Source organism: Callithrix jacchus, chromosome 9 (assembly GCF_049354715.1).
Source record: "Callithrix jacchus isolate 240 chromosome 9, calJac240_pri, whole genome shotgun sequence".
Lineage (NCBI taxonomy): Eukaryota > Metazoa > Chordata > Mammalia > Primates > Cebidae > Callithrix > Callithrix jacchus.
The window spans coordinates 45,115,672-45,141,645 of NC_133510.1; positions in this window are offsets into that span (position 1 = coordinate 45,115,672).

Genomic DNA, 25,974 nt, shown 5'->3' on the forward strand with positions numbered 1-25,974 from the left:
CACACACACTTAGTCCTTATAATAACACTATGTATGAGATGGGTACCATTATAATTTTCATTCAACATATGAGGAAACCAAAGCACATAGAGAAGTTAAGTAACTCGCCAAAGGTTACCTAGTGGAGCCAAGTCTGAACGATATGGGCTGGTTTCAGAGTCACACTTTTCAGTTCTACATTCTGTCACTTCTCAGGGATGTGAACTATCATTACCCAAGTCACATTGCTTTCTTGAAGAATTCTCACTCTAGTGCCTACTAAGTGAGCATCAAAGAACATGACCTTGTATTTTGTGGCCTCCAGTAACTGGTCACCTAACCCAGGTTACCTGGCCCATAAGCCAGTCAGTGAGCTTAGACTTGGGGGTCTTGCTCAAATGACAATTTGGACCAATCATATTAGAATATATGGAATTGGAAATGAACAACTTGGCCTGTCATTAGTTGATGTTGGAGATGAGCAGTCATGAGACACATAAGAGATATACAACTGGAGGGCACCATCCAGGGTCCTGTGCATCAAGACTGCATTGAGAGCCAGCTGACACAGAAGAGCAGAGCACATTGTCAGATGCAGATGTGAAACAGACCACATTGCACTTAGGATCTCCAGACTAGCTCCAGCTGGTGATTTTTCTAGTTCCCAGTTTCTGGGACTTCTGTTCCTTGCAATCAAAGATTCATGACTACAACTTATTGCCTTGCGACTTCTGGTCCTCAAAGGCTTCCACGGCCCTTCACAGTAAGACCAACAAGAGGAGGTAAACAACAAGAGGAGTCAAAAATAAGGAGCTCCTCGATGGGAGGGGAAGCCACAGGTTGGGCAGAATGCATCTGAATCATGTGTGATACCTGGGGAACTTCTGCCAGCTTCACAGTTCCTCTCCCAGAATGACCCTGACTTACTCAGCACTGGGCAGCATGACTGTTCAAGGTTACACCTCTAAGCAGACGAAGGTGTCCAGAGGTCCAAGATTTATCTGAGTGTCTAGAGCCATGTAGCAACCAGCCCTATGTCCCAGGGTTTCATGAGCCTAGGCTGGAATAACATACCACTTAAAAGTGAAATTCTGATATTAAATAATCCTCAGAGATTCGCTGAGAGACAGGTGGGAATAATATTATGATAGTAACCTTAAAATAATGTTTTATGTCTCACAAAGCCCTTTTATTTAAATCATCTCATTGGATCCTCACCCCAAGCTATATCCATGCAATCATTGAGCTTTGCTCATTTTGTATTCTGAACTTTTTTTGGTTCTATCTCCCCCTCTTTGTGTATTGTTATTACTTTAAGAATAAAGTCCAACAAGGAAAACCTTGCAAAGTTCCACTAAAAAAATCTGGACTTTATTCTTAAGGTAATAAAAAACTATGGCAAATATTTGAGCAGGAAAGTAATGTGTTTGGATTTATATTTTGAAAGTGTCACTTGGCGACAGTATGAATAATGGACTGATGGAGGAAGAGAATGGAGGCAGGGAAATCAATAGGGAGGCTGCTGTACTCATCCAGCAGAGGCACAATGGTGGCTCAAACAGGGCAATAGAATTGGGAATGAGAGAAGAAGAACACTGTGCCCAAGTATCTATCTGACTTCAGCAACTGAGGGAGACAGTGTTTCCATGTTAGAGGACAAAGTAGCCACTTCCGAAGAATATCTAGACCATGAAAATCTCAACTATTTTTGGAAGAATATTTTTAATTGGTACAAGCACTTGAGATGAGAATAAGGGAGAAGGTTTTTGATAAAGAAGGTACTGAGTGGAGCTGTGTAGTGATGCTCAGCCTCCCATTGATTGCAGAAAAGGTATAAGCAAGTCTAGAGTGCTGGCTTTAACATGGAGTATTTGAACATCTTTATCTAGAGTTTGTCTTAATTCTGGAAGTAAATTTAGCAGAATTTTGATACCACTTTAAGGATTTAGAGGGCCTTATAAAAGGTTTAGGCCATCTCTCATAGTTTCCCCTTTTATTATTACTGAATGTGACTCACATAATCAAATATTCTATGGCAATCCAATGATTGTGAGTCTTTTATCTATAAAAGGTTGAAAGATAGAGAGGCTGAGTAAATTATTTCACTAGAATAATTCAGATTAAAATATCTACATGAATAGAGACTGACAGAGAGAAATCGAGAGAACTAAAAGAAATACCACATTTGAAATATTTTTTACAATTTAAGAAACTCAGAATAGTCTGGGCCCTGTGGCTCAAGCCTGTAATCCCAGCACTTTGGGAGGGCTAGGTGGGCAGATCACTTGAAGTAAGGAATTTGAGACCAGCTTGCCAATATGGTGAAACCCCATAATAATTCATGCCTGTCATCTCAGCTACATGGGAGGCTTAGGCAGGAGAATCACTTGTACCTCGGCAGAGGTTGCAGTGAGCAAGACCGTGCCACTGCACTCCAGCCTGTGTGACAGAGTGAAACTCTGTCTCCAAAAAAAAAAAAAGAGAGAAAAAGAAAAAAATTCAAAACAAATTTTTTTATTCTCAGAATCAAATTTTCTTTTTAAGCCCATTATAATAATTGTTTTTGTAATTTTTTGATTTTTAACAAGTAAGCTCTGTGAATTTCATAGAATTGTGTTTCCCATTATAGATTAATATTTCACAGCTGAAGTGAACTGTCTTTTTCAAATGTTGGTTTATAGAGCTAAAATTTTGGCATCACCTCAGCTTTTCTGTATAGCTCTCTAAAAACAAACAGATTCCTGAATTTTTAAACCATTATTATAATTTTAAAAATAATAATTCCCATAAAAACCACAAATAATAAAATTAGCTAAATGGCAAGAGAATGAAAAGGTGAGCTACAGACTGGGAGAAAATATTTACAAATCATATACGGATAAAGGACCTGTATCCAGAATATAAAGAACTCTCCAATTCAGTAATCAGAACACAAATAATCCAATAAAAATGGAAATGATTTGAACAGACACTTAGCAAGAGAAGATATATGGCAAATAAACACCTGACAAAATATGCAGTATCAATGGTCATTAGGAAAACGCAAATTAAATCACAATGAAGTATCACCACATAGCTAAAATTGGTTGATGAGGATGTAGAGAAACGGCAGTTGTCACACTCTGCTGGTAAGCATACAAAATGCTACACCCACTGTGGAAAAGAGTTTGGTAACTTCTTAAAAACGTAAAGACATCTATCATATGACCTTGTCCAAGAGAAGTGAAAGCCTATGCCCACAAACAAAGATGTGTAGGCAAATATTCATAGTAGCTTTATTTGTAATAGCGTTAACATGGAAACAAATACATGGCTGGATTGCAAAATAATTTTTCTAAGAAACAAAGCCAGACCAAAGAAAAGAAAAGTACATCCAGTGATTCCATTTCTCTAAAATCCTAGAAAATGCAAACTAATCTATAGAGGCAGAAAGTAGATCAATGGTTTCCTAGAGATGATAGAGGAATAGGGAGGGGAGAAAGGGATGGATTACTAAGGGACACAAGAAAATCTCAGAAGGTGATGGATAGATAGCAAAACATACCAAACCGTACGCTTTAAATATGTGCAGTGTATTATATGTCAATCATACCTCAATAAAGCTGTTAATGAGAAAAATAGGTAGATGTGATCAGTATTTGTAGTTTAAGTGGAGCTTGACGCACGATCAATATTTAACCAAGATAAGTATTTAGAGATCAGGTGTGTATAAGTTACTGATGATGCCCTGAAAATGTGAGTTTGACCTTCAAATAATGCCTAACATTTTTCATGGCTACTGCAAAGAACTTTCCTGATTAAGTTATTTTTTCACCTTTACTGGGTTTAAACAGGGTGTACTTATTTTCTTGGTGAACAACGAAACCCTGGCCATTTCTTCCCTGGGATGCCTTTAGCCAGGGGAGCTTGCCTTCCATGTCCTAGGATGGTCCACTAAAAAAATCTATAAACTTAATATGGAAATCTCTCATATCACATATTTCATTTGAGTTTTGGAGATGGCTGCAAATGAATTTTTCCTTGTCTAGTAGTTTCATGATATTATTTAAATAAATTTTCATTTCTTCATTCATCTTTGAAGACGCATTTAAGTTTAATCATCCACATAAATAAGCTACAGTCAACATAATAAAACAAAAGAAAATAAGAAAAATGGTAAGGGCAATATATTTTAATGTATTGGGATTTGGTTTCCAAATTCCTTAAAATATAAAATTTGAAGATACAATGGCTTGTCAATCAATGCTTAAAATAGCTTTTTAAGAGAAATACCACAGGCTTTTTATATAAGATAATGATTGAACATACATAGCATTTGCCTACCTTCCTTCCCAAGGCACTATGGAAATGGCCATAAAGTAGTAAAACAGGAATAAAGATAAATAAATAAATAAACCTATAAGAGTAAGGAGAAAGCAAAGAAGATATCAGCATATGAAAGATATCAGCAAATATCTGGACACTGGAAAAAGACAAAGAGCGTGTTGGCAGGAGAAGAGGCCCTGGATATCCCCAAAGAGAAAGGCTCCAGAGTGTAGATGCACCAGGGTTCCCAGAAGAGGCTGAATCTGCAGTTACAGAGGGCAAAGTTCAGAGGGGGACCTGAAACCTGGGGACTTCATTAAAGATCTATCTGGAGAATAGGGGTGCCCACCGCTTCTGCTTCCACTCTTAAATGCAGAACAGCACCCTTACAGGCCACCCTGACATTTGTCACCATGCTGTTTTTTACAGAAAGGAAAACACACTCCTTGAGTGGCAGTTCACACCCCAGAGTAAAGTTTCCCCAGTTCTGAAAGCTGGAAGTCACCCAGAAGCCCAGCAGTCATTATATCTTGTCCCTGTGTCTAAGTACAAACAGGCAGTGAAGGATCACGAAATGTACAAGTCAAATCAACAGCACAAAACAGAAGGATCAAAACGAACAGCCCTCAAAGGGAAGGGGGAGAATTTAGCAAATAGAAGACAGCTAGTTAAAAATTTTTCATCACTATCCTCAGGGACGTCTATGAAAATATTGTATCCATAAACTAAAAATTGGAAGCTAATCAACATAGAAGACTGAAACAATAGATAGATGATTCAGGTGGACAGACAGAGAAGGAGACAGAGAGAGAGAGAGATCTGTAAAGAAAGCGGATTCTAGTCGCGCCACTGCACTCCAGCCTGGCGACAAAGCAAGACTGTCTCAAAAAAAAAAAAAAAGAAAGAAAGAAAGAAAGTGGATTCTGTGTAACAGAATGATTAAAAAGCAGGCGTTTTTGAGGATATGCTGAAAACACATTTGTGTTTTAGGCTGGAAACCTTCTCCAAGTGGCACAAAGATTACTCCTGGCTTTGAGCCTATGGAGAAGAACATGCAGGCAACATTGTTTACAATGCCACAGCAAAGCAAATGTCACTTATTCAAAATTACTTTATTTTTATTAAAAATCATAGATTGGCCTCTAATGGGAGATAATATAACATAAATGAGTTATATCCTCGTCTTTCACAGCAGGGACTTGTTAGACACAGTCTAAAAATGCTCATCAAGAAATAGAGAAATGAGCCTATTGTTCAGAGTTGTGATGGTAACTGCCTGAGGAACTGAAAACAGCATTGGGCAAGGGTGGATATTTACCTCCAGGGAGTGGGAGTGATGGGGTAAAGGCTAGGAGGCTTTTCCACAAAAAGTCGTTCTGCAATATTCAACATTTTTATCATGTGCTTAAATTATTTTCATTCATGTGCCCAAAGATATTTTGTTTATGTGAATTATATCTATTGATATTTATTGTATTAAAAGTTAAAACAGATCTTTTAAAATACTATTAATCATTTAAAAACAAAATTATAAAACTACATAAATACTTTGATGAAAAATATAGTTCTTTCACAAAAACAATAGTGAAAACGGGGGCATTGTTTTAAATATTTGTAAATCTCTAGACTGATAGAGGATAGCTAGGATGGTCATAATCCCTTCAGTATTTATCGTGTTTAGTATAACATATCAAGCAGCCTCTGGAAAAATTCCACAGTACACATTACAAAGGGCAAACAATTTTTAGTATTTTTAGAAATATAGTTTTGCCTTAGTAAACCCCCTAGAAGGGTCTCAGGGACCTCCAGGGGTCACCAAACCATTGTTTGAGAAGGGCTGTTCCACAGCACAGCTGCCTGATGAAGTTTGAGGTAATTAGAAATTAATAAAACTGTTAGGAAAATGCCAGGAGTGTTATGGCTATTACAATGGCAAATTCAAAAATGTATACACACATTTATTTACATACATACTCATTTACTGAGTGACCTCTGCTTCTGATTCGACCTAACTTTCTAAGCCTAAACTCAGGCTAAAAGTGACCTCTGTATTCTAGAGGACCTGAAGGAGAGCCTACAGCATCATCCCAAAATAGCTGAGGGAGGCAAAAAAGCATTTAAAGGGATGGGTTTCAATCTCATCACTGTAACTTACCAACCGTGTGATTTTTGACCAGTTTACTTCATCTTTTTAAGTCTCAGTTTTCTCATCTGTAAAATGAGGATAAAAACAACACCTATTTGTAGAGTGACTATGATGGTGCAATGAGACAATTTATATAATTATAATGACATACAATCCTTGACAAATGATGAGCACTTACATTGATTATTACTTGTGTTACTGAATGGGCAAAGCTGTTCCTTACAATCTCCCCCATTCGACTGCTAAGCAGGGCTGTGGATGGGGGGGAAAGACCTAATTGGGAAGAAGAACTTGCTCAGTAAGTATTTATTCAATGAATTCCAAAACACAAAATATCAGATTCTGAATTAAAGCAATTTTCCTCTAGCTTACTTGGAATTAGCAAATCATAGACCACAGGGGAAAATTAGAGTAATGACAATAGATGATTAAAGAAAAAGAGGTGAAGCATACAATTCAAGTATGTTTGTATAGATTTTTTTATAATGCTTTGTTACTTTGAAAGGATTTCAATAGTGGCAATCAATCCAATTGTTTGGATCTCTTAAAATAGCACTATATGGTGAAGTCTGCTTTAATATCATTGGAGGAAGATGGTCTATTGAGGGCTTAGGACAGTTCTTATTTAGAGCTATTGGAATTAATGCCACACATCCGAAGACAGGTTTCTTAGTTCAGCTTTATTCTAGATCTAGAGTTACACTGAGAAACAGAGTAATTTATTGTAGTCAATCCTCATTTAACTCCTAATTTTAACTTTGTATAATACCAAGAATATTCACTCACATTGTATACACTTAGGTGTACAAAGAAATGCAGATTTTTGGCCGGGCGCGGTGGCTCATGCCTGTAATCCCAGCACTTTGGAAGGCCGAGGCAGGTGGATCACAAGGTCAAGAGATTTAGACCATCATGGTCAACAGGGTGAAACCCCGTCTCCATAAAAAAAAAAAAAAAAAAAAAAAATACAAAAAATTAGCTGGGCATGGTGGCACGTGCCTGTAATCCCAGCTACTCAGGAGGCTCAGGCAGGAGAATTGCCCGAACCCAGGAGGCGGAGGTTGTGGTGAGCCGAGATTGCGCCATTGCACTCCAGCCTGGGTAACAAGAGTGAAACTCCGTCTCAAAAAAAAAAAAAAAAAAAAAAAAAAAAAAGAAATGCAGCTTTTTAATTTCAGTATAGCTTTTCAGATTTCCTCATGAGTTCCCATATTGTTGAGAACTGGGGGAGTGTAGGGAGGCCAGCGGGTCATAGTTTGCTTAATGCGCATAGGTTAGTCCTATCTCGTGCTTTGTACTGTCTCTTTAGATGATTTTTGCTTGAATCTTTGGTGCTCAGAAATCACCTCTCTTTACAAGTTCTCTCTACACCTCTGGAACCCCTCAATAGGGAACTTGGGTCTTTAAGGTCAAATATGTGGCAGGAGGAACCAGTTGCTGAAAGGCTAGAGCATTTTCTAGGGTCCACAGCCTCCTCTGCAACCCGCAGAAAAGGAAGGCATGAGTCCAATGTCCTTCTGCTTCCACATAACTACCTAAATATTTCTAAAACCTTCTTTGCTGAATTTTCAGCCTCACATAGGAAAGGGGGGTAAGAACTTTGATATTTGACCTCCTCAAACTCGTCTTCCTTTCCTTGAATGAGTAGGGTCAGGCTTAGACCTGCTACTTCCTCTCCTCTCACCTTCATTAGCCACCCCCACAGCCTGGCTGTCCGAAGAAGAAGAGCTATTCTATCTGCACTAGGTAAAAAGAAAAAAAAAATCTATTATTTGAATCCTCCTAGCTGAGTCTTGGTAGCTAATGGCAAAGAGATTTAGAAAACTGCTTCTCAGCAAAATCTGGCTTACATGACTATTGTCTGTTTGAAAATCCTATTTTGATATCAGAGGCTAAATACTAAGTCTCCTATCCCTTTGTATTCCTTCTATAATGTTCCTAAATTCTCTCAAGGCAAATGAGTACTTCTTGAAAAATAAAGAAAATATAACAGAGATAATATCATTAGGATATTTCAAAAATATCCCCCATTAATATCCCCATTATGAGTGGCTGTCATTACTCCAAAGTTGGGCAATTTGTATGGACAACATTAATTTGCATATTAACTGAGAGCCTTCCAACTGCTTTTGAGAGTGAAGCAAAGAGAGAAAAAAAAAAAAAGTAGAAAGCAGAATCAATTCTTTGGGAGTTTCAAAACTAAAGAAATAAATGCTCACTGAATACAGGAATGCTTTTCAAGTGCTCCCCCAGAATTCCAGTTAGCTAGGTAGATATTTGATGTTAGATAACCATCAATATCTTATTTTTTTCAAAATGAGGCTCATAATCTTTCTTTTAAAACAAAACAAAACAAAATAGCATTGTTTCTTTACCTTTTAATCTTGTTATTGGTACAATATTTCTCCCAGCATAACAATCATCTTCAACTCAATTTTATTCAAACCACATTGGTTACGAACACGGTAGGTACCACATTCACCATTGCAGCATGTCAAGGGCAGACTCTGCCCCAGGGAATTTCTAACAATGCTCTCCACCTAACCAATCATTAAGTCATATGGATTTTTCCTTTGAAATGGGTTTGGTGTTTTCCTCTTGGCTCTCTTTTCTGCTGTCACCATCTCTTCATATCTGAAACACAGGCGTGGTAGCATGATGGTCCATCCCCTCCACGAAACCTACTTCCTACTGCCCAGAACACAACAATGTCTTCCTTCATTTCTTAACCCCACTATTGTTGGTGCTCAATAAGTTCTTATTAGATTTAATTAAGTTCTTCAATCCCCATAGTTGCCTCTGAACAGCCTAACTGTATCCAGAAGTAAAGTGAGAAGACATCTGTTAAGTCAATGCAACTTTACTCGTATGGAGTAACAGTTAATGGTTGCACACTTGCTCCAACCCCCATCCTCACCGGGGGTTGTCCCTGCCTCGCAGCCTCCGAACACTGGGCGGGGTGGATTGCCCATTTGATCATTCTAGCATTTTTAAAACTCTTTTCTTCATCTTTCCTTGGATGCTTTATGTGCATAACAATTTTTTAGTGCCCTTCCCTTTAGTGTCTGTGCCAATCAATCACATATAAATATGTTGCCCTTGTTATTCCTTTTTTTTTTTTGAGATGGGGTCTCACTCTGTTGCCCATGCTGGGGTACAGTGATGCAATCACTGCTCGCTGTAAACTCAATCTCCCTGACTCAAGCGATCCTCCCACCTCAGCCTCTCGAGTAGCTGGGACTGCAGGTCTGTGCCACCATAACCTGCTAACTTTGTATTTTTTGTAGAGATGGGAGTTTCACCACATCGCTCAGGCTGGTCTCAAACTACCAGACTCAAGCTATCCTCCCACCTCAGCCTCCCAAAATGCTGGGATTACAGTTGTGAGCCACCATGCCCAGCTGTCCTTGTTATCAATTCCATCCTTGTAAGTCTTAAAATATTCCAAAGCAAGGTTAATGAGTGGCTGTACTTTTATTTTAAAGACTGCAGTGTAATGTAACAGATGGCATTTTCCTGACTTGGAACAGGGTGTTCAGTGTCTAGGCTCTAGAACCAATTCTACTTCAGAAAAACTCCCACTTAAACCCTGCTCAGGTGTGAGTTACTAAGTCACCATGAAGGACACAGAATACCATTTAAATCTCATCAAAGAGAGAGTTACGGTCTGCTCAGATGGTAAACTGATGGTAAATAAGCTTGTTTATATTTATTGAATGGAGGGAAAGTTTTTCATGCTTGCTGGCTCCCTAGGTTGGTGCGGGAAGAAAGCAGGAGAGATTGTAAAGGGAAGCCTGCTCTTCTCTTTTATAAAGATAAATGTCGTAAAGGAGGAGACAGAAATTGCTGTCTAAAGGCAGAAATTGCTGGAGCAGAACAACTTGCTAACCCCATGTCAGGGACCCTCTGCAAACCCTACCAGACAGTTTCAGTCTTACAGAGAGCTGTTTATTGTCCTTTTATATACTCTGATGCTTTTTCCAATCGTTGTCCATAAGGTTTTTAATATATAGGTAGCATAAACAACATAGAGGGAAAAATAAAATTGAGATTAAAAATCCACAAAATATATGACTTTTAAGCAATCACTATAAACACTTTCTAGGTTTTTAAAAAATCTTGTGTATGTGGCGTATGCCTCAATAATATTCTAGTTTCCAATAAATGTTTGTTGGATAACTGAATTGACTAATTAAAGGCTATAATTATACAGTTACACAAGTTGGTGCTCTGATTTATTTTTCCATTTTAGCATAACCATTTTATTTTTTAATATCGGTAGATAGCCATTGCCCTGTTTTATTGGTTTTGAAAAGCTCTATTGAGTGGATATTCCAAAATTTATTCAATAATATCTATATACTTGGAAAACTTCTAATGTTTTTCTAATTCCTCCATAATAGATGACACTACATTGACACACTTTCTCCATATTGCTTATTCCATAGTTCATGAGCCACTTCTTTTAGATAGATTCTACAGATCAGAGATCATCAAACTTTTTCCATAAAGGGGTAGAGAGTAAATACTTTTGGCTTTGCAGGCTACATGGTCTCTGTCTCAGTTACTCAGCTCTACTGATGGATTATGAAAGCAGCCACAAATAGTGCATAAAGGAACAGGCATGTTTATGTTCAAATAAAATTTGGTGTATGTGCAATGAAATGTGAATTTATTTAGTTTCCAATGTGTCATGAAATATCACTAGTTTTCATTTTGTTTCAGCCATTTAAAAACATAAAAACCACTCTCAGAGCTGTAAACATAGACAACAGGGCAGAAGTCTGCCATTTGCTGACCTCTGCTCTGAGTCAAAGGTCATAAGCAGTCTATGGCTCTCAATGTACAATCAGCCAATTTTTTAGCTGGTAATTTTGATGGTTTCTTCCAACCATATCTCTTGGTTGCTACATTTCTGAGTTCAGGCATTTATACAGTGTTTTGATCACCAGACTACATAATTATTAAGGGACTATGCAAAAGAACTACCCTTGCTGCTCATTACCTTCGGCCAGTAACAATATTCCTAAAATCAACTTAGAGCGACAGGGTTATATAAGAGGTGATCTGGTCCACCCTTCTGCCATGGTCATCTGAAGCAAGAGCCTGGTTAAAAGCTGTTCTGAGGAGGCTCTCCAGAAGAAGGGGCTCTCCAGAATTTCTTCATCTAAGCTTAATCTTTCCCAGTCAAACACATTTCATTCTAATTCTTCATCTGAGCCTGAGAACACCTGTCCGGCTGCTACCTTCAAACACAAAGATAATTATTAAGTTAATCCCTCTTCATTTTTTTCTATCCTAGGTTGATAATGATGAACAAAAATTATTTCCTTTTGTGGACTGTGAAACTGAACTATAAAAGTGCTTTATCTCTGAATGGATGATGACTAGAGAAAAGTAAAGCTAACTCAAAATTTCATGTTCCCTGCTCCTAGGGTTACCTGTCACAATCAAAAATTATTATTTGTTAAGCATCTACAGGTTGCATGCCACTGTGTGAGGCACAAGAGCAATTAGTCCCACTCATTATTGAACATTTTTAATATTTTTTCAATGTATTAAATTGTATCCTGGATGATTAAATTGCCCCAGGCCATAAGTGCAAAATTGAAAATACTCAATTAGGACACACAGAACAAAGCAGTATCGGTTAAAACACGGTGCATTAAAATATCAGCTTTACCAATCTTAAAATCTGGAAGGCTTAGATTTTACCTGAAGTTCTGATGGCCAGAGGACTGGAACCAGGAAAGGCAGTGGACGTCTTAGGAAAACACTTTCCCCAGCTCTGTATAGATGGAATTTGAGACCCAAACCTTGCAGGTGGCTCATATCATCTGGCAGAGTTTCTCTAATTATTTCTTAATTTTAAGATATGAAAAAAGGTACACTCCCTGTTCTTATTCCAACTAGAAGTTCAGAAATTTTCAAATAAAAATGCTAGTTCAAAATTCTTCTTTATACCACACCCCTTATGCTCTAAGCACTTTTTAAATGGAATGTTTGTATAAACCAAGCAATATGCTACATGCAAAGAAATTGGTCATTTCTCTTTATGTGACTGTCCTACAAGCTAAGGCCAATGTTATTCATGGCTGAGAGTAATTAATGGGTAGAGCAGTATTCCACAGAAATCAGTCTGGAGAGGAAGATTAAGAGGAGGTTTACTTGTCATTCTCTTTACAAACATGGGCTCAGTAAATGTGTGGCTGGTTCTAATCACATGGGGCTGTTAATACTGCGGAGAAAATAGGTAAATTAAACATAGCTTTGACCAGGTTTTTTAATGGTTTTACAAAACAGGCTAAAATTTAATAGGTACAAATATAAAACTGTATAACTGGAAGGAAAAGGAAAGTCAACCAAGAAAACAAATGCAGTATAGGAAAGGGCTGGCTCATATTTGACAATGAACTAAATAAATCAATAATAAGAGCATCACTGGAATATAAGCCAATATAAATTTAGGATATTTTGATGTCTGTCATCACGTCATAGGTTTATTTATTTAGAAAGAGAGTCTGGCTCCATCACCCAGGCTGGAATACAGTGACGTGGTCATAGCTCACTGCAGCCTAGAACACATGGCCTTAAGCAGTCCTTTCACTTCCGTCTCCCAAATGCTGGGATTATGTCATAGGTTTAGATGTGTGAAAGTCATTCTGTGTTAGACCCAAACAGCCTGATGCTGAAGCAGTACTAAGAATCACCTGGTGAGATTCTTTAAAACAAAGACTCTAGCACCCAACACTGCAAATATGACATAATAAGTTCTTGGGAAGGATTCTGAGAATCCATTTTAAACAAGTTTGCACATGATTCATATTTAGGTTGGTCTCTGAAGCGTGCTTTGAGAAACACTGCTTTCGAGGATGATCAATTCTTTTTGTCACTCTGCAGTTCAGGTGATTATCAGTGATATGTGATGCTGCTATGACTTTTCAGTTGAGTGATCTGCTTACTGGGCTTTGCACAGACCTGAGAATTAAGATTAATTACATTAATGTGCAGGCCATCTACTTCTGATTTTTATTTCCTTAAAAATATAGCTCTTTATTAAGATAAACACTCAAATGATATATGATTGGACATTCCTCTGTACTCAGCTTCTTGAGAGCAGGGGCTGCTTTTGTTCACCTTGGTGGCCTTAGTGTCTAGCAGAGTGGAGTTCACTAATAATTTTAATTTGTTGAATACTAGACATAATGTTATTGATTTATTAATGTAAATGATATGAGAGAACTTATCAGTATTTAAAGAAATATAAACCCATAGTTTGAATGTTTTTACTTCCTCCAAAATTCATGTTGAAACGTAATTCCCTTTAAAATTCACATATCGCCAATGTGTATTAAGAGGTGTGGCCTTTAAGAGTAATTAAGCCATGAGAGCTGCTCCCTCTTGATGAGATTAAGGCCCTTTTAAAGAAGACTTCAGGATGCATTCAGCTAGCTTGTTACCTACTCTTTCTGTTCTCACTTGCCCTTTTGCCTTCTGCCATGTGACAACACAGCAAGAAGGCCCTCACAAGATGCAGGCACCTTGATCTTGGACTTCCCAGCCTCCAGAACTGTGAGAAATAAATTTCTGTTCTTTATAAATTACCCAGTTTTAGGTATTCTTTTAGAACTGCACAGACTAAAACAAATGTAAAATGTTTACTTATTCTTGTGCTAGACATTCGCCCAATTTTACCTGTTCTAATTCTGAAGCTTCAGAGACATTTCAGATTACCTTAACAATTGATTACTACTTATTATAGAGAAGATATCAATTGCCTTCTTAAGATCAACACTATCTTACTTTCCACTTCACATTTAACTCTTAGTCTGTTCAGGTCTAAACCTTCCCTCTTTCGAGAAAGGATTGCTTTCAGTTCTTAATGGTGTGAGCTGTGGCCATATTTCCATGCAAAGTTCTGAAGTCTCAAACTTCATGCTTTGTTTTCTTCATTGGCAGACACACACACACACACACACACACACACACACACACACACACACACGTCTTGAAGCTTACAGTATTTGAATCTGCCTAATCTTCTTCTAACTTCTCTTGTCAACTCTAAACATCTTTCTACCAATTCAACAATTTAATTTAGGTATTACTCTATATACAGTTTTTTTTATTTTATTGCATTTTAGGTTTTGGGGTACATCTTGCATGTGCAGAACATGCAAGATAGTTGCATAGGTACATACGTGGCAGTGTGATTTGCTGCATTGCTCCCCTTCACCTATATCTGGCATTTCTTCCCATGCTATCCCTCCCCAACTCCCCCCCTGCTGTCCCTCCCCTATTCCCCCCAATAGACCCCAGTGTGCAGTGCTCCCCTCCCTGTGTCCATGTGTTCTCATTGTTCATCACTCACCTATGAGTGAGACAATGCAGTATTTCATTTTCTGTTCTTGTGTCAGTTTGCTGAGACTGATGTTCTCCAGATTCATCCATGTCCCTACAAAGGACATGAACTCATCGTTTTTGATGGCTGCCTAATATTCCATGGTGTATATGTGCCACATTTTCCCAGTCCAGTCTATCATTGATGGGCATTTGGGTTGGTTCCAGATCTTTGCTATTGTAAACAGTGCTGCAATGAACATTCGTGTGCATGTGTCCTTATAGTAGAAGGATTTATAGTCCTTTGAATATATACCCAGTAATGGGATTACTGGGTCAAATGGAATTTCTATTTCTAGGTCCTTGAGGAATTGCCACACTGTCTTCCACAATGGTTGAACTAATTTACACTCCCACCAGCAGTGTAAAAGTGTTCCTTTTTCTCCACATCCTCTCCAGCATCTGCTGTCTCCAGATTTTTTAATGATCACCATTCTAACTGGCATGAGATGGTATCTCAATGTAGTTTTGATTTGCATTTCTCTAATGACCAGTGATGATGATCATTTTTTCATATGTTTGTTGGCCTCATGTATATCTTCTTTTGTAAAGTGTCTGTTCATATCCTTTGCCCATTTTTGAATGGGCTTGTTTGCTTTTTTCTTGTAAATCTGTTTTAGTTCCTATATACAGTTTTTTAGGCAACATATTAACTTATCTTCCCAAGCTTTCAGATCATTTTCAAATTGTATCTTAATGGGATTTCTCCTTCTGTCATGAAAATTTTACTGCTTTAACCAAGAAAAACTCTTTAAACCAAGGTATATTATGGGTTCCTTATAAAGGCAATCCTTGCTCACCATTTTAAGTTTAAACTTTAGTAAATTATTTCATTCACTAAATTGTTGTAGTGTACATTTGCATGCCATGTTTTGAAGTTTACTTGTGAAAGTTACAGGTTTTGAAATAAAAATTATGTCTCTTGGTGAAAGAATGGTTTCATTGATAGACCACAATGCTGAAGGTTAGCTTTACTTTCTTCAGCTCCACGAAGGGCTTCTGGGGAAGAGATCCTAGTAACTAATTATCCATGTCTAGAGAGAATAAATAAGAAACTCAATGCTTAAGTTAAAGCAAGAGAGACACAAGTTTATCAGCAGAAGGAACATATGCTGTAACAGCCTACCAAGGATAAGAATAGCAAATGTGTCAGAAGGTCTAGACCTTCACTGACCTAAAACAAAGACTGCCTCAGGAACTATCTTGAAGCTCTACTGAGCTGATGAATTATAAAAAGAAAAATGTTGAACTGCATAGGTGAATCTGGTGATAATTTTTCTCAAGTTAAAACAAAAAAGGAGCTTTGATATTATCTGCATATAAGATGATAACATTAGATAGCAACAAGTACTCAAAGAATAAATGAGGAGTTAACCAAATGGACTGGCCAGTGATATGTTACACAGATGAATGATAAAAGTTTGGATGACAAAATATGTACAAAAAACATTAATTTGTTCACTTCTTCATCCAATAATACAGACTAGGTACCTATTAAGAATCAGATGCTATTCTAGACCACGGGTCCCCAACCCTCGAGTAACGGTCTGGTACCCATCCATGGCCACACAGCAGCAGGTGAGCAGCCAGTAAGCGAGCATTACCGCCTGAGCTTTCACTTCTGTCAAATCAGTGGTAGCATTAGATACTCACAGGAGCATGAACTCTGTGTTCACGTGAACTGTGCACGTGAGGGATGTAGGTGGTGCTCTTTATTAAAATCTAACTAATACCTGATGATGTGAGGTGGAATAGTTCCATCCCAAAATCATCCCCCCAGCCATGTCTGTGGAAAAATTGTCTTCCATGAAACTGGTCCCTGGTGCCAAAAAGATTGGGGAACCAGTGTTCTAGGCACTTGAACAAAAGAGAGACCCCAACCTTGTATAGTTCACATTTAATTTGGGGATGCTAGCGATAAGTAATAAATAAGTAAATTACAAATTAAGAAATGATAAGCAATGAGGAAGAAGGAAAAAAGTAGAGCCAATTAAATTAAGGGAGATCAGGAGTACAGTAGTGGATTCTAAATTGCAGAATTAGATGGGGCAGAGTAGGCAAAGAGTTGAGCAAAGATTGAAGAAGAGATGGAGTGAGCCCAGAGGATGCCCCCGGGAAGACTGCTCCAGGCAAAGCTAAAGCCAAGACCCTCAGGCATAGTTACCTGGTAGGTACATGAAACAGCAAGCAGTCCGCAAGGTGAGAAAAAAGAAACAGAGGAGATTGTAGGTAAGAGGGGTGGAAACTGATCATGAAAGTATGTGTAGGCTTCAGTCAATACTCTGAATTTTACTGTCAGTAACGTGGAAGCCATGTAAGGTTTTAAGCAGAGGGAAGACAGGACATAACTTTGATTTTTGTTTTCTTTCTTTTTTTTTTTTGAGACAGAGTCTTGCTCTGTTGCCCTGGCTGGAGTGCAGTGGAACAATCTCAGCTCACTGCAACCTCTGCCTCCTGGATTCAAATGATTCTCCTGCCTCAGCTTCCCGAGTAGCTGGGACTACAGATACATGCCATCATGCCCAGCTAATTTTTTGTATTTTTAGCAGAGACAGCATTTCATCATGTTGGGCAGGCTGGTCTCAAACTCCTGACATCAACTGATCCGCCCCCCTTGGTCTCTCAAAGTGCTGGGATTACAGGTGGGAGTCACCACACCTGGTTAACTTTGATTTTTTCAAGTGCTCACTCACACTGCTGTGAATAGGCTGAGGAGGGAGAGGAATAAGTTAAAGAGGGAAAGAGCCCTTCATAAGGCTCTCAGGATAAGATGAGAGATAACAGTGGTTCTGACACGAGTGGTAGCAGTCAAGGTGACAGATAAGGGAGATTAGGGTGATACCAGTTTATGAGTAAGAAAGAAAAATGGTTCAAGAACTACCAAAGACAAATTGTATCTACAAAGGAAAAATTCACACATTCCCTGTATGTTGATATTGTTTACATTGAATGTGGCTGCTTGCATAATTTTTCAAAGTGACTGACAGCATGTGATGTAAAGATAAGTTTGCCCTGGCCGTTACTGTAAAATAGTAGAGTGATTTCTCTTGAAACCTAATACACTGATGTTATTTGTATGTTCATACTGCAGTGATTACTTAGACCTGCAAAAAAATATAAATTGACCTTAAATTGGAAGTTCATTTAAGAGCAAAAGGCCATTTGGAAGGACGGGGTAAATGAGGAATATAAAATAAGTGTTCATTTGTACACAGGGGTATTTTTCTGTTTTCTTTATCTTGATCAAATATTAAATATCATAGATTGAGACACTCTATGCTATTGGATTCTCTCTTTCAAAATGGAGTTCTACCTATCTGTTGTAGCCTGGACCAAACACTGCAGTGCCTACTCTATCTGGGACAGATCTGGTTCCAGCTTTTCACCCCTTCTGCATTCCCCAAACCTTGATGCTGAAATTTCCCAGTCTTGCCCTCAGTGATTGATAGTGCTTCAGGGAAGAGGTTCACCTAGACCTGCAGAATTGTCTACAAATGCTCATCAAGAGGCAGATGTCACAGCCAATCTCCTTGATGGTCGAGAATCTCTTCTCTATCAAGGGATCCTGATCAAGGGTCATCCATTCGTTTACCCATTCATGAATGGATACTGTCTTCCAGGCACTGGGCTTGGTACTCAGGGTGCCAGTCAGGGAGCATTTGCTGCTGCTGGAATGCTAGAAGTGGGCTTTTTTGGGTTTTTCTTTTTATTTTTTTCATTAAGCCAACATCTGCCTTCTTGCAGTTTCTGCTTCCATTTGGGATTCTGTCATCTGGAGAGGAATACTAAAATATCATAGCTATTCCTGCACCCATGCATCAGCCCTTCTTCCTCTGTAAACATAACCATTCTCATGAATGGGTACAGACTGAATCCTGGTTCTTAAAACATGAACCACCCTGGAATAGCTTCTGTCATCATCCAGAAAAACAGAACCCCACTGATGACTCAGCGGGGCATCCCCCTTGTACTGTTCTACCTGCCCCACCTGGGGCATCTTCACCTGGCTGCACAATAACCCCTCTTTTCAGACCCTCCGGAACACTACGGGCTCCTCTGATGTTCCTCTGGTGGCCAGTCTTTAGTCTGGTCACGTTGCCTAGGCATCTTCCCTGTTTGTTCCAGTTTATCCATTTTTCCCACCCATTGTTTCTAGGGTATCAGCCAAACTCCTGCCTGCATGACTAAATTAATTCACTGGGCAGAGAGTTTGCCTTGGGGCCCCTCTGTGGCCTTAGATGACCTCTTCTTCTGCCCAGGGCATGTCCCAGCAGGGTCACACCTCTCAGCCCATTACTCTCTGTCAATCTGTCACAACCCATACCTGGTTCTGTACTCCAGGCAGTTCCACCTCCCTTCCCCAACCAGCCTGGCCAGGGCTGAGTGGAGCCAGGCTCCAGCCATGGGCAGAAGTGCCTTTCCTGGCCCCAGAGCTGGTCACATGGCTGCTGTGCCCATGAGGAATCTTAATGAAAAGCAATAGGGCAAAGGAGAGCATGACCTAACCTAGCTCCTGACCAGCTGTCTCTGATGTTATCAGTAGAATCGGAAGGTATCCTGGCCCCAGATCTCCTCCTCTGTGCCTCTGAGCTTGACCACACAATGGGCTCTACTGGCAAGAGCAGGTGGCCAATGTCCTGCCCATAGTATGAGGCCAATCTTGTACTAGCATTCAGCTGAGACTCAAAACACCTGGCTTTAAAGGAACCACTGTATGCAGTGGCCAAGCCAGAGAGTCCTAGACACAAAGTTAAAAGGGATTTCAGGGGTCTGCTGCAGGAGCAGCCCTGCCCTGAAGCGCCTCAGCTGTGCGTGTGCAGCAACCCTCCACCCAGCCTCACTGAGCCAGAACTCATCTGCCTCTTCTGCCTATCAAAATAATTGCTGCAGACTGTTCAGAGTCGACCAGCAAAATCAGAGGGACTTCCTGCAGATCCTGTGATGCAGGTGGTAGGAGTTCCTGTCACTCAGAGCCTTCAGTGCCATGACTAAGCAGTTAAGCCTTCTCAGTTCCTACCAGGTTGTTGTCTGGGGAGATGGATGTGCCCACGAAGGTTAAGAGTCTGTTTACAGAACTTGGGCAGGGTAGGCCCCTAAATTTTATTTAATTTTAATTCACAAATTCAAATGAATTAAAAAAGAAAGGAAGGGGCAAAAAAGAAGGGAGGAGGAAAGGAAAACAGAAAGAAAAGGAAGGAAGGATAGGAGGGAGGAAGAGAAAGAAGGAAAGAAGGAAAAGAAAGACAAAGAAAAAATACATAATGAAGTGGGAAAGAGCTGAACAATGCATAGGAGTTAGTATTTAAGATAATCACATCAAGCTACATGAATTAATATCCTACTTGCATCTTTTGAAATATTAAAATCAACATGTTTTCTGCCTCCTAAAACAAAACCTATTTGCCATTTCTAGTCGCCTTGGATTTGGGAATTTAAGAAAAAAAAAAGACAAAGTAACTGTTCCGTTATGATGACTACCACAGGTCAGAAGGTAGATAATGGTATTTGTGGGGTTTTCCTTATAAAAATACTTTGAATCCTAAACAAAATGTTAAAAGGAGAAATGAGCACGTTGCGCATCCGGACTCAAGAAATAGCTGATTTCTTCATAAAGAGCCCATAAAATGGTCAAGACATTGATTTTTGTCCCATAGTTTAGGGTTGCCATAGTGCCACTGAGTCACTTAAATCTTATCAAAAACTGGGAAATATTAATTTTGTCAGAGCAGAATGAAGCAGGGTTATAGAATATACCCATGAAGTGTCTAGAGACAATTAACAGGGACTTCAAAGTCACGTTGACCATGATTTCTAGTATTTTCCGCTTAGCACAATAGTCTGGGTATGTGTGAGCATGTTCCCAGACTTTTTTTTTTTCTTTTTTTGAGATGCAGTCTCACTCTGTCGCCCAGGCTAGAGTGCAATGGCACCATCTCAGCTCACTGCAATCTCCGCCTCCTGGGTTCAAGCAATTCTTTGCCTCAGCCTTTCCCGAGTAGCCGGGATTACAGGTACCTGCCACCATGCCCATCTAATTTTTGTATTTTTAGTAGGGATGGGGTTTCACCATGTTGGCCAGGCTGGTCTTGAACTACTGACCTCATGATCCACCTGCCTCAGCCTCCCAAAGTTCCAGTGTGAGCCACTGCACCCGGCCCCTCCCAGATTTTTTTAAAAGAAGCAAAATTAGTCATCTGAACAGCCTGAGAGTGTCAGCGTGGCATTGATAATTGTGAGTACAGGTATATCCAATGTGAATTTTTGTGGGCCTGAGGATGAATTGATCCAATTTGAATGAGCCAAAGTTAATTCACTGCAATTTACTCAGAAATGCTTATGTGTGAAACCAAGACTCCAGGGTCCAAGAGTGAGAATGCATTTTCCAGCAGTCTATTTACTTTATGAACGATATAGGATTGGCCATGAAAGAATTGTCTTTCATATGATCATTGTATCCTGGACAGTTCAAACAAAAGAACTTGCAATGAAATCTGCAATCACTCTGTGAAGTCAGCAGCCACTTTTGCTAATTATTAGCCAATACAAAATTAAGGTGCTATGCATCTGCACCTGGAAAGCCCTGCCATAAATAAACAAAACAGCACTAACAAGACTGAGCTGAATGCCATTCATCTGGAAAGCAGAGTTGTTTTTACTAAATATGAAAAAGTGTCTTAAAAGAGCTACCTGTACAGAACAAAGATCCTGCTCTAAACTTTTTCCCTCAGTATATGATACCTCAAATTTACCATTAGAAATATATTTGTTTTAATGAAAATGGCACAGTATTCAGCACACTAGATTTAGAGTCACACACCTGGATTCTAAAACTCAGGCACCACAGGCAAGTCCTCAAACGCTATGGGCCAGTTTCCTCATATGCAAAACGGTGATACACAAACCTACACGACAAGCCTCACAGGGTTGTTTTTCACATCTAGCTACATCTCGCTGTGTCCTCTAAAGCAACCGTACTTCCTGCCAACCACCTTTACGAAGTGTGTCTTCCTGAGCTGCTCTCCGCATTTGTTCCTTTGGACAAGTATTTTCTATGAAACTTCTGTCAGCAGTGTGTCAATTGTCTGGAGTCTTTCTTATCACTGTCAGGGGTTTCTCCACATCACATGTTTAAGTGTCACTGAACGTTCCAGGTGATGACCAGTGGAAGAGTTCGAGGGCCTTTCTGAGCTACTCAGTTGCTTTGTTTTTTAGTCATCCTTGATGAGGGACCTCTTCAGCCAAAGGAAAAACAGGTGGTGTGAGGCTAGTTATCACTCTGTGGTCCTCCCTTTCTCATTTCCCTTTTTTGTCTTTCTAGTCATGCTTTATTTGCATCTCTACCCCACCATTCAAGGTAGATGCCATCTCTGCTCTCTCACACCCAGGCTTAGCACTTCCTTTCCCAAGTTCGAATGAAAATACTGTGGCCTTTCTAATGCTGCAGACAGCGGTTCTAATCCTGGCTCTCATATTTGTGAGTTCTGTGATTAACGGTGACTTTTCTGAACTTGTATCTCCTCTTCTGTGTTAACAGAAGTCATGTCTACTCCATGGAGTTCTTGTGTGAACTAAAGGAGATTACACTTGTGCATCTTAATCACACAAGGTGGCCAAAAATATTAATTTCATTAATCCTTTAGGGATGCTTTCATCCTTCTATTCTTTGCCATGTCTTACTTTCATTCTAGGATTCTTTATCATCAAAGTTCTTTGCACTTTTCCCTCTCAATCCCCTCACAATCTTCTTCGGCATCTTTTCTCAGCCCTTTGAGCAGTTTAGCTGAACGGTTACACACAGGAGCTTTTGTCTGAGAGAGCTGAGGTTCAGAAGTCAGATCCTCTATCTGCCAGCTCTATCACAAGCAAACTACTGACTTGCCCTGTTCACTGAGGCTCACAGGGCTTACCCCACAGGTTGCTGTGGTAACAATGTGATGGTACCTGGAAGAAGCTTAGCACAGTGGGCTTCATGTGCAGTAAGTGGCCATTAATGTTAGCTCTATTTTTTGTCCTCCTGATTCATTATTAAATCTTGCCTTTTCCCTCACATTCATCATAAATGATTTGCCTTCATGTTCTTCTAATTTCAAATTTCCTCTTTCAGATTAACTCTTCCTCTTTCTGCCATATTACTCTCTCGCCTACACACATATTAACAAAACCATCCAGTGGTCATCAGTCTATTACTGATGTGCCTAAAGATTCTTTTTTTAAATGTTAATGTACATACTCCTTTTGAGGTTTTCAGGTTCTGTGCCATAACAATTTATGGGTAAAGCTAGGGTCACTTTTCTGTTGTTGAAGGTTTGATAATCTTTCACTCTTTCCCTCTGTCCACAACACCATCCCCTTCCATTTCCAGATAACATGCTCCCATCCCTGGTATCTGCAGCCCTCCCTTCTGCCTTGGTAATTGTTTCTTCTTTAATTTTCACCCTCTCATCTTCTAATTCACCTTTCCATGATCAGTCTGGACAAGTAACTTACTTGTGATTCATTATTATTTGATTTGCCCAATTTAAGAAGAAAGAGATGTTACCCAATGGCTTTGCTGTATACCATGAATACGCTACTTTCAACTTTAAAAGCAGCCAACTGCCAAGTTCTTCTCATTTGATATTCATAGAACATGGTTTTGATTTTTCCCCCCTAAAAAGTCCATATTCAGTAAAGAATAGATGTTCTTTAGTAGTTTGGTAGGGATCTAGATATCACTCCTAATACAGTTTCCCATTATAAAAATTATTCTATCCTGAGTTCACAGATTGTTTTCTCTGCCATTATACTATCATGCCCATCTTCCTCACTGTACACTACCATCACCATCCCTCAAACTCTGGGCCCAAACCCCATTACTTCCTCATGTAATTCTGGCCCAGTATCTGCTGTGGCCCCATGTTACTGGGACCAATTCTACTCTGTGCTAGACCTCTGCCCCTTAATCTGCATGCTGATCATACAGAAAATACTCCACGAGATTCATATCAACAATAATTGAATGTACAGTGGATACTGGGTTCTCAGCTGAAATGTTTACCTACTCTATTTCAGTTAATCTTTATAGGTACCATTTTCTTCCCATTTTATAAATTAGAAAACACAGAAAGGGTAAGTAACTTTCCCAAGATTACTTAATTAGTCATTCCCTAAGTCATTTCACTAGTACCAGATCCTGAAGCCACTTTTGTCTGCCTCCTTTCTGCTTAGTGCCTCCTTAAGAGGAATTGGTGAAGGAGGCAGGGAGGATCCCCCTAGAACTCCAGAGAGTTTCACTAAGGTCCTGCTGCTAAGATTTCAGGTGCCATACTCTAATTCAATGTTGTTCTGAACATGGAACTCTATCTTGCATCTACAGGTTATTGCTCAGTGCAAGGCTCTGTGCTAAGTACTCGGTGTGCGAGGATGAATAAGATGCATGGTCTGTCCTCAAAAAGCTCACTGCAGAGTAAAGCAGCTTGGCATTCCCAATCAACTGAGGATGAGTTACAGAAAATTGTCATGAATCCTGTCATATTTTGACATATCAGGGACCTAAATGAAAAGTGAAAAATATAAAAATGGGCCTTTTCATAGCATCTTCTTGAGTGGCTGCTCGGGGTCAAGATAAGTAAGCCCAAGATAAGGCTTTTGCCATAGGTTTTGTTTGTTTTTTTTTTTTTTCCATATATCTGCTCTAAATGTAACCACTACAAAAGCAAAGGCTGGAAGTCTTCCTGAGGCTGCTCCAAGTTCCTCCACAAGGGGTACCCCATGGCTGGGAGCTTTCTTTTTTTTCCCCCCCTTTTTTATTTATTTATTTATTTTATTATTATTATTATTTTCATTTTAGGTTTTGGGGTACATGTGCAGAACATGCAAGATAGTTGCATAGGTACACATGTGGCAGTGTGTTTTGTTGCCTTCCTCCCCTTCACCCACATTTGGCATTTCTCTCCATGCTATCCCTCCCCAGCTCCCCTCTGCCGCTGTCCCTCCCCTATTCCCCCCAATAGACCCCAGTGTGTAGTGCTCCCTTCCCTGTGTCCATGTGTTCTCATTGTTCATCATTCGCCTATGAGAGAATATGCGGTATTTCATTTTCTGTTCTTGTGTCAGTTTGCTGAGAATGATGTTCTCCAGATTCATCCATGTCCCTACAAAGGACATGAACTCATCATTTTTGATTGCTGCATAATATTCCATGGTGTATTTTAAGACAGAGTTGCACTCTTGTTGCCCAGTGCAATGGCTTGATCTCAGCTCATTGCAACCTCTGCCTCCTGGGTTCAAACAATTTTCCTGCCTTAGCCTCCCAAGTAGCTGGGATTATAGGCATGTGCCACCATGCCCAGCTAATTTTTGTAATTTTTAGTAGAGATGGGGTTTCTCCATGTTGGTCTGACTGGTCTCGAACTCCTGTCCTCAGGTAATCCGCCCACCTCGGCTTCCCAAAGTGCTGGGAGACTGAGCTCTTTCATTGAGCAGAAGAAATGTTTAGAGGCACTGGACTTTCTTACCCCCAGCTGCTTCAGGAAACAAAGCTTATAGTTCTGCATCTGAGCTCATCCTTCAGGAGGGACCATAAGCTACTAGTTCTTACAACTTAGACTTCACCATGAGAGCTAAGTGTAGCAACAATATTCCTGATGATTGGGACCACGGGGACATCAGCTACTTGGCACTCAAGAAGGCCCAGAACCTGGAATTCGTGGAAGACCTCGCAGACAAGCAGCAGGAGTCCAGAAGTTCTACTACCTACAAAAAAAGGTTGTGCCCTTCCAAATCATGCTGATGGAAAGCCTGTGTAATTGTACTTTCTAAAAATAAATCAAGGCTAAGAATGGTGTCACCACCACTTCTTGTGTTTCTTCATTTTATGCGCACATTCATTCAAAAAATATTTAAGTACTTAGTGTGTGGCAGGCACTATTCCAGGCGACAGAACATGGCCGGGCATGAGTCATTCAAGGTCACTACTCTCATGGAGCTCAAATTCCAGTAGAGGAGAGAGGAAATAAGAAAACAAAAAACCAATAGATAAAATACTAAGAAAACAAAAAACCAATAGATAAAATACTCTTAGACAATTAAATAAATGATATTAGGCAAAAGTAATAAATGCTCAAAACATCACTTCCTAATTGTTTTACTTTTACTACATTTTT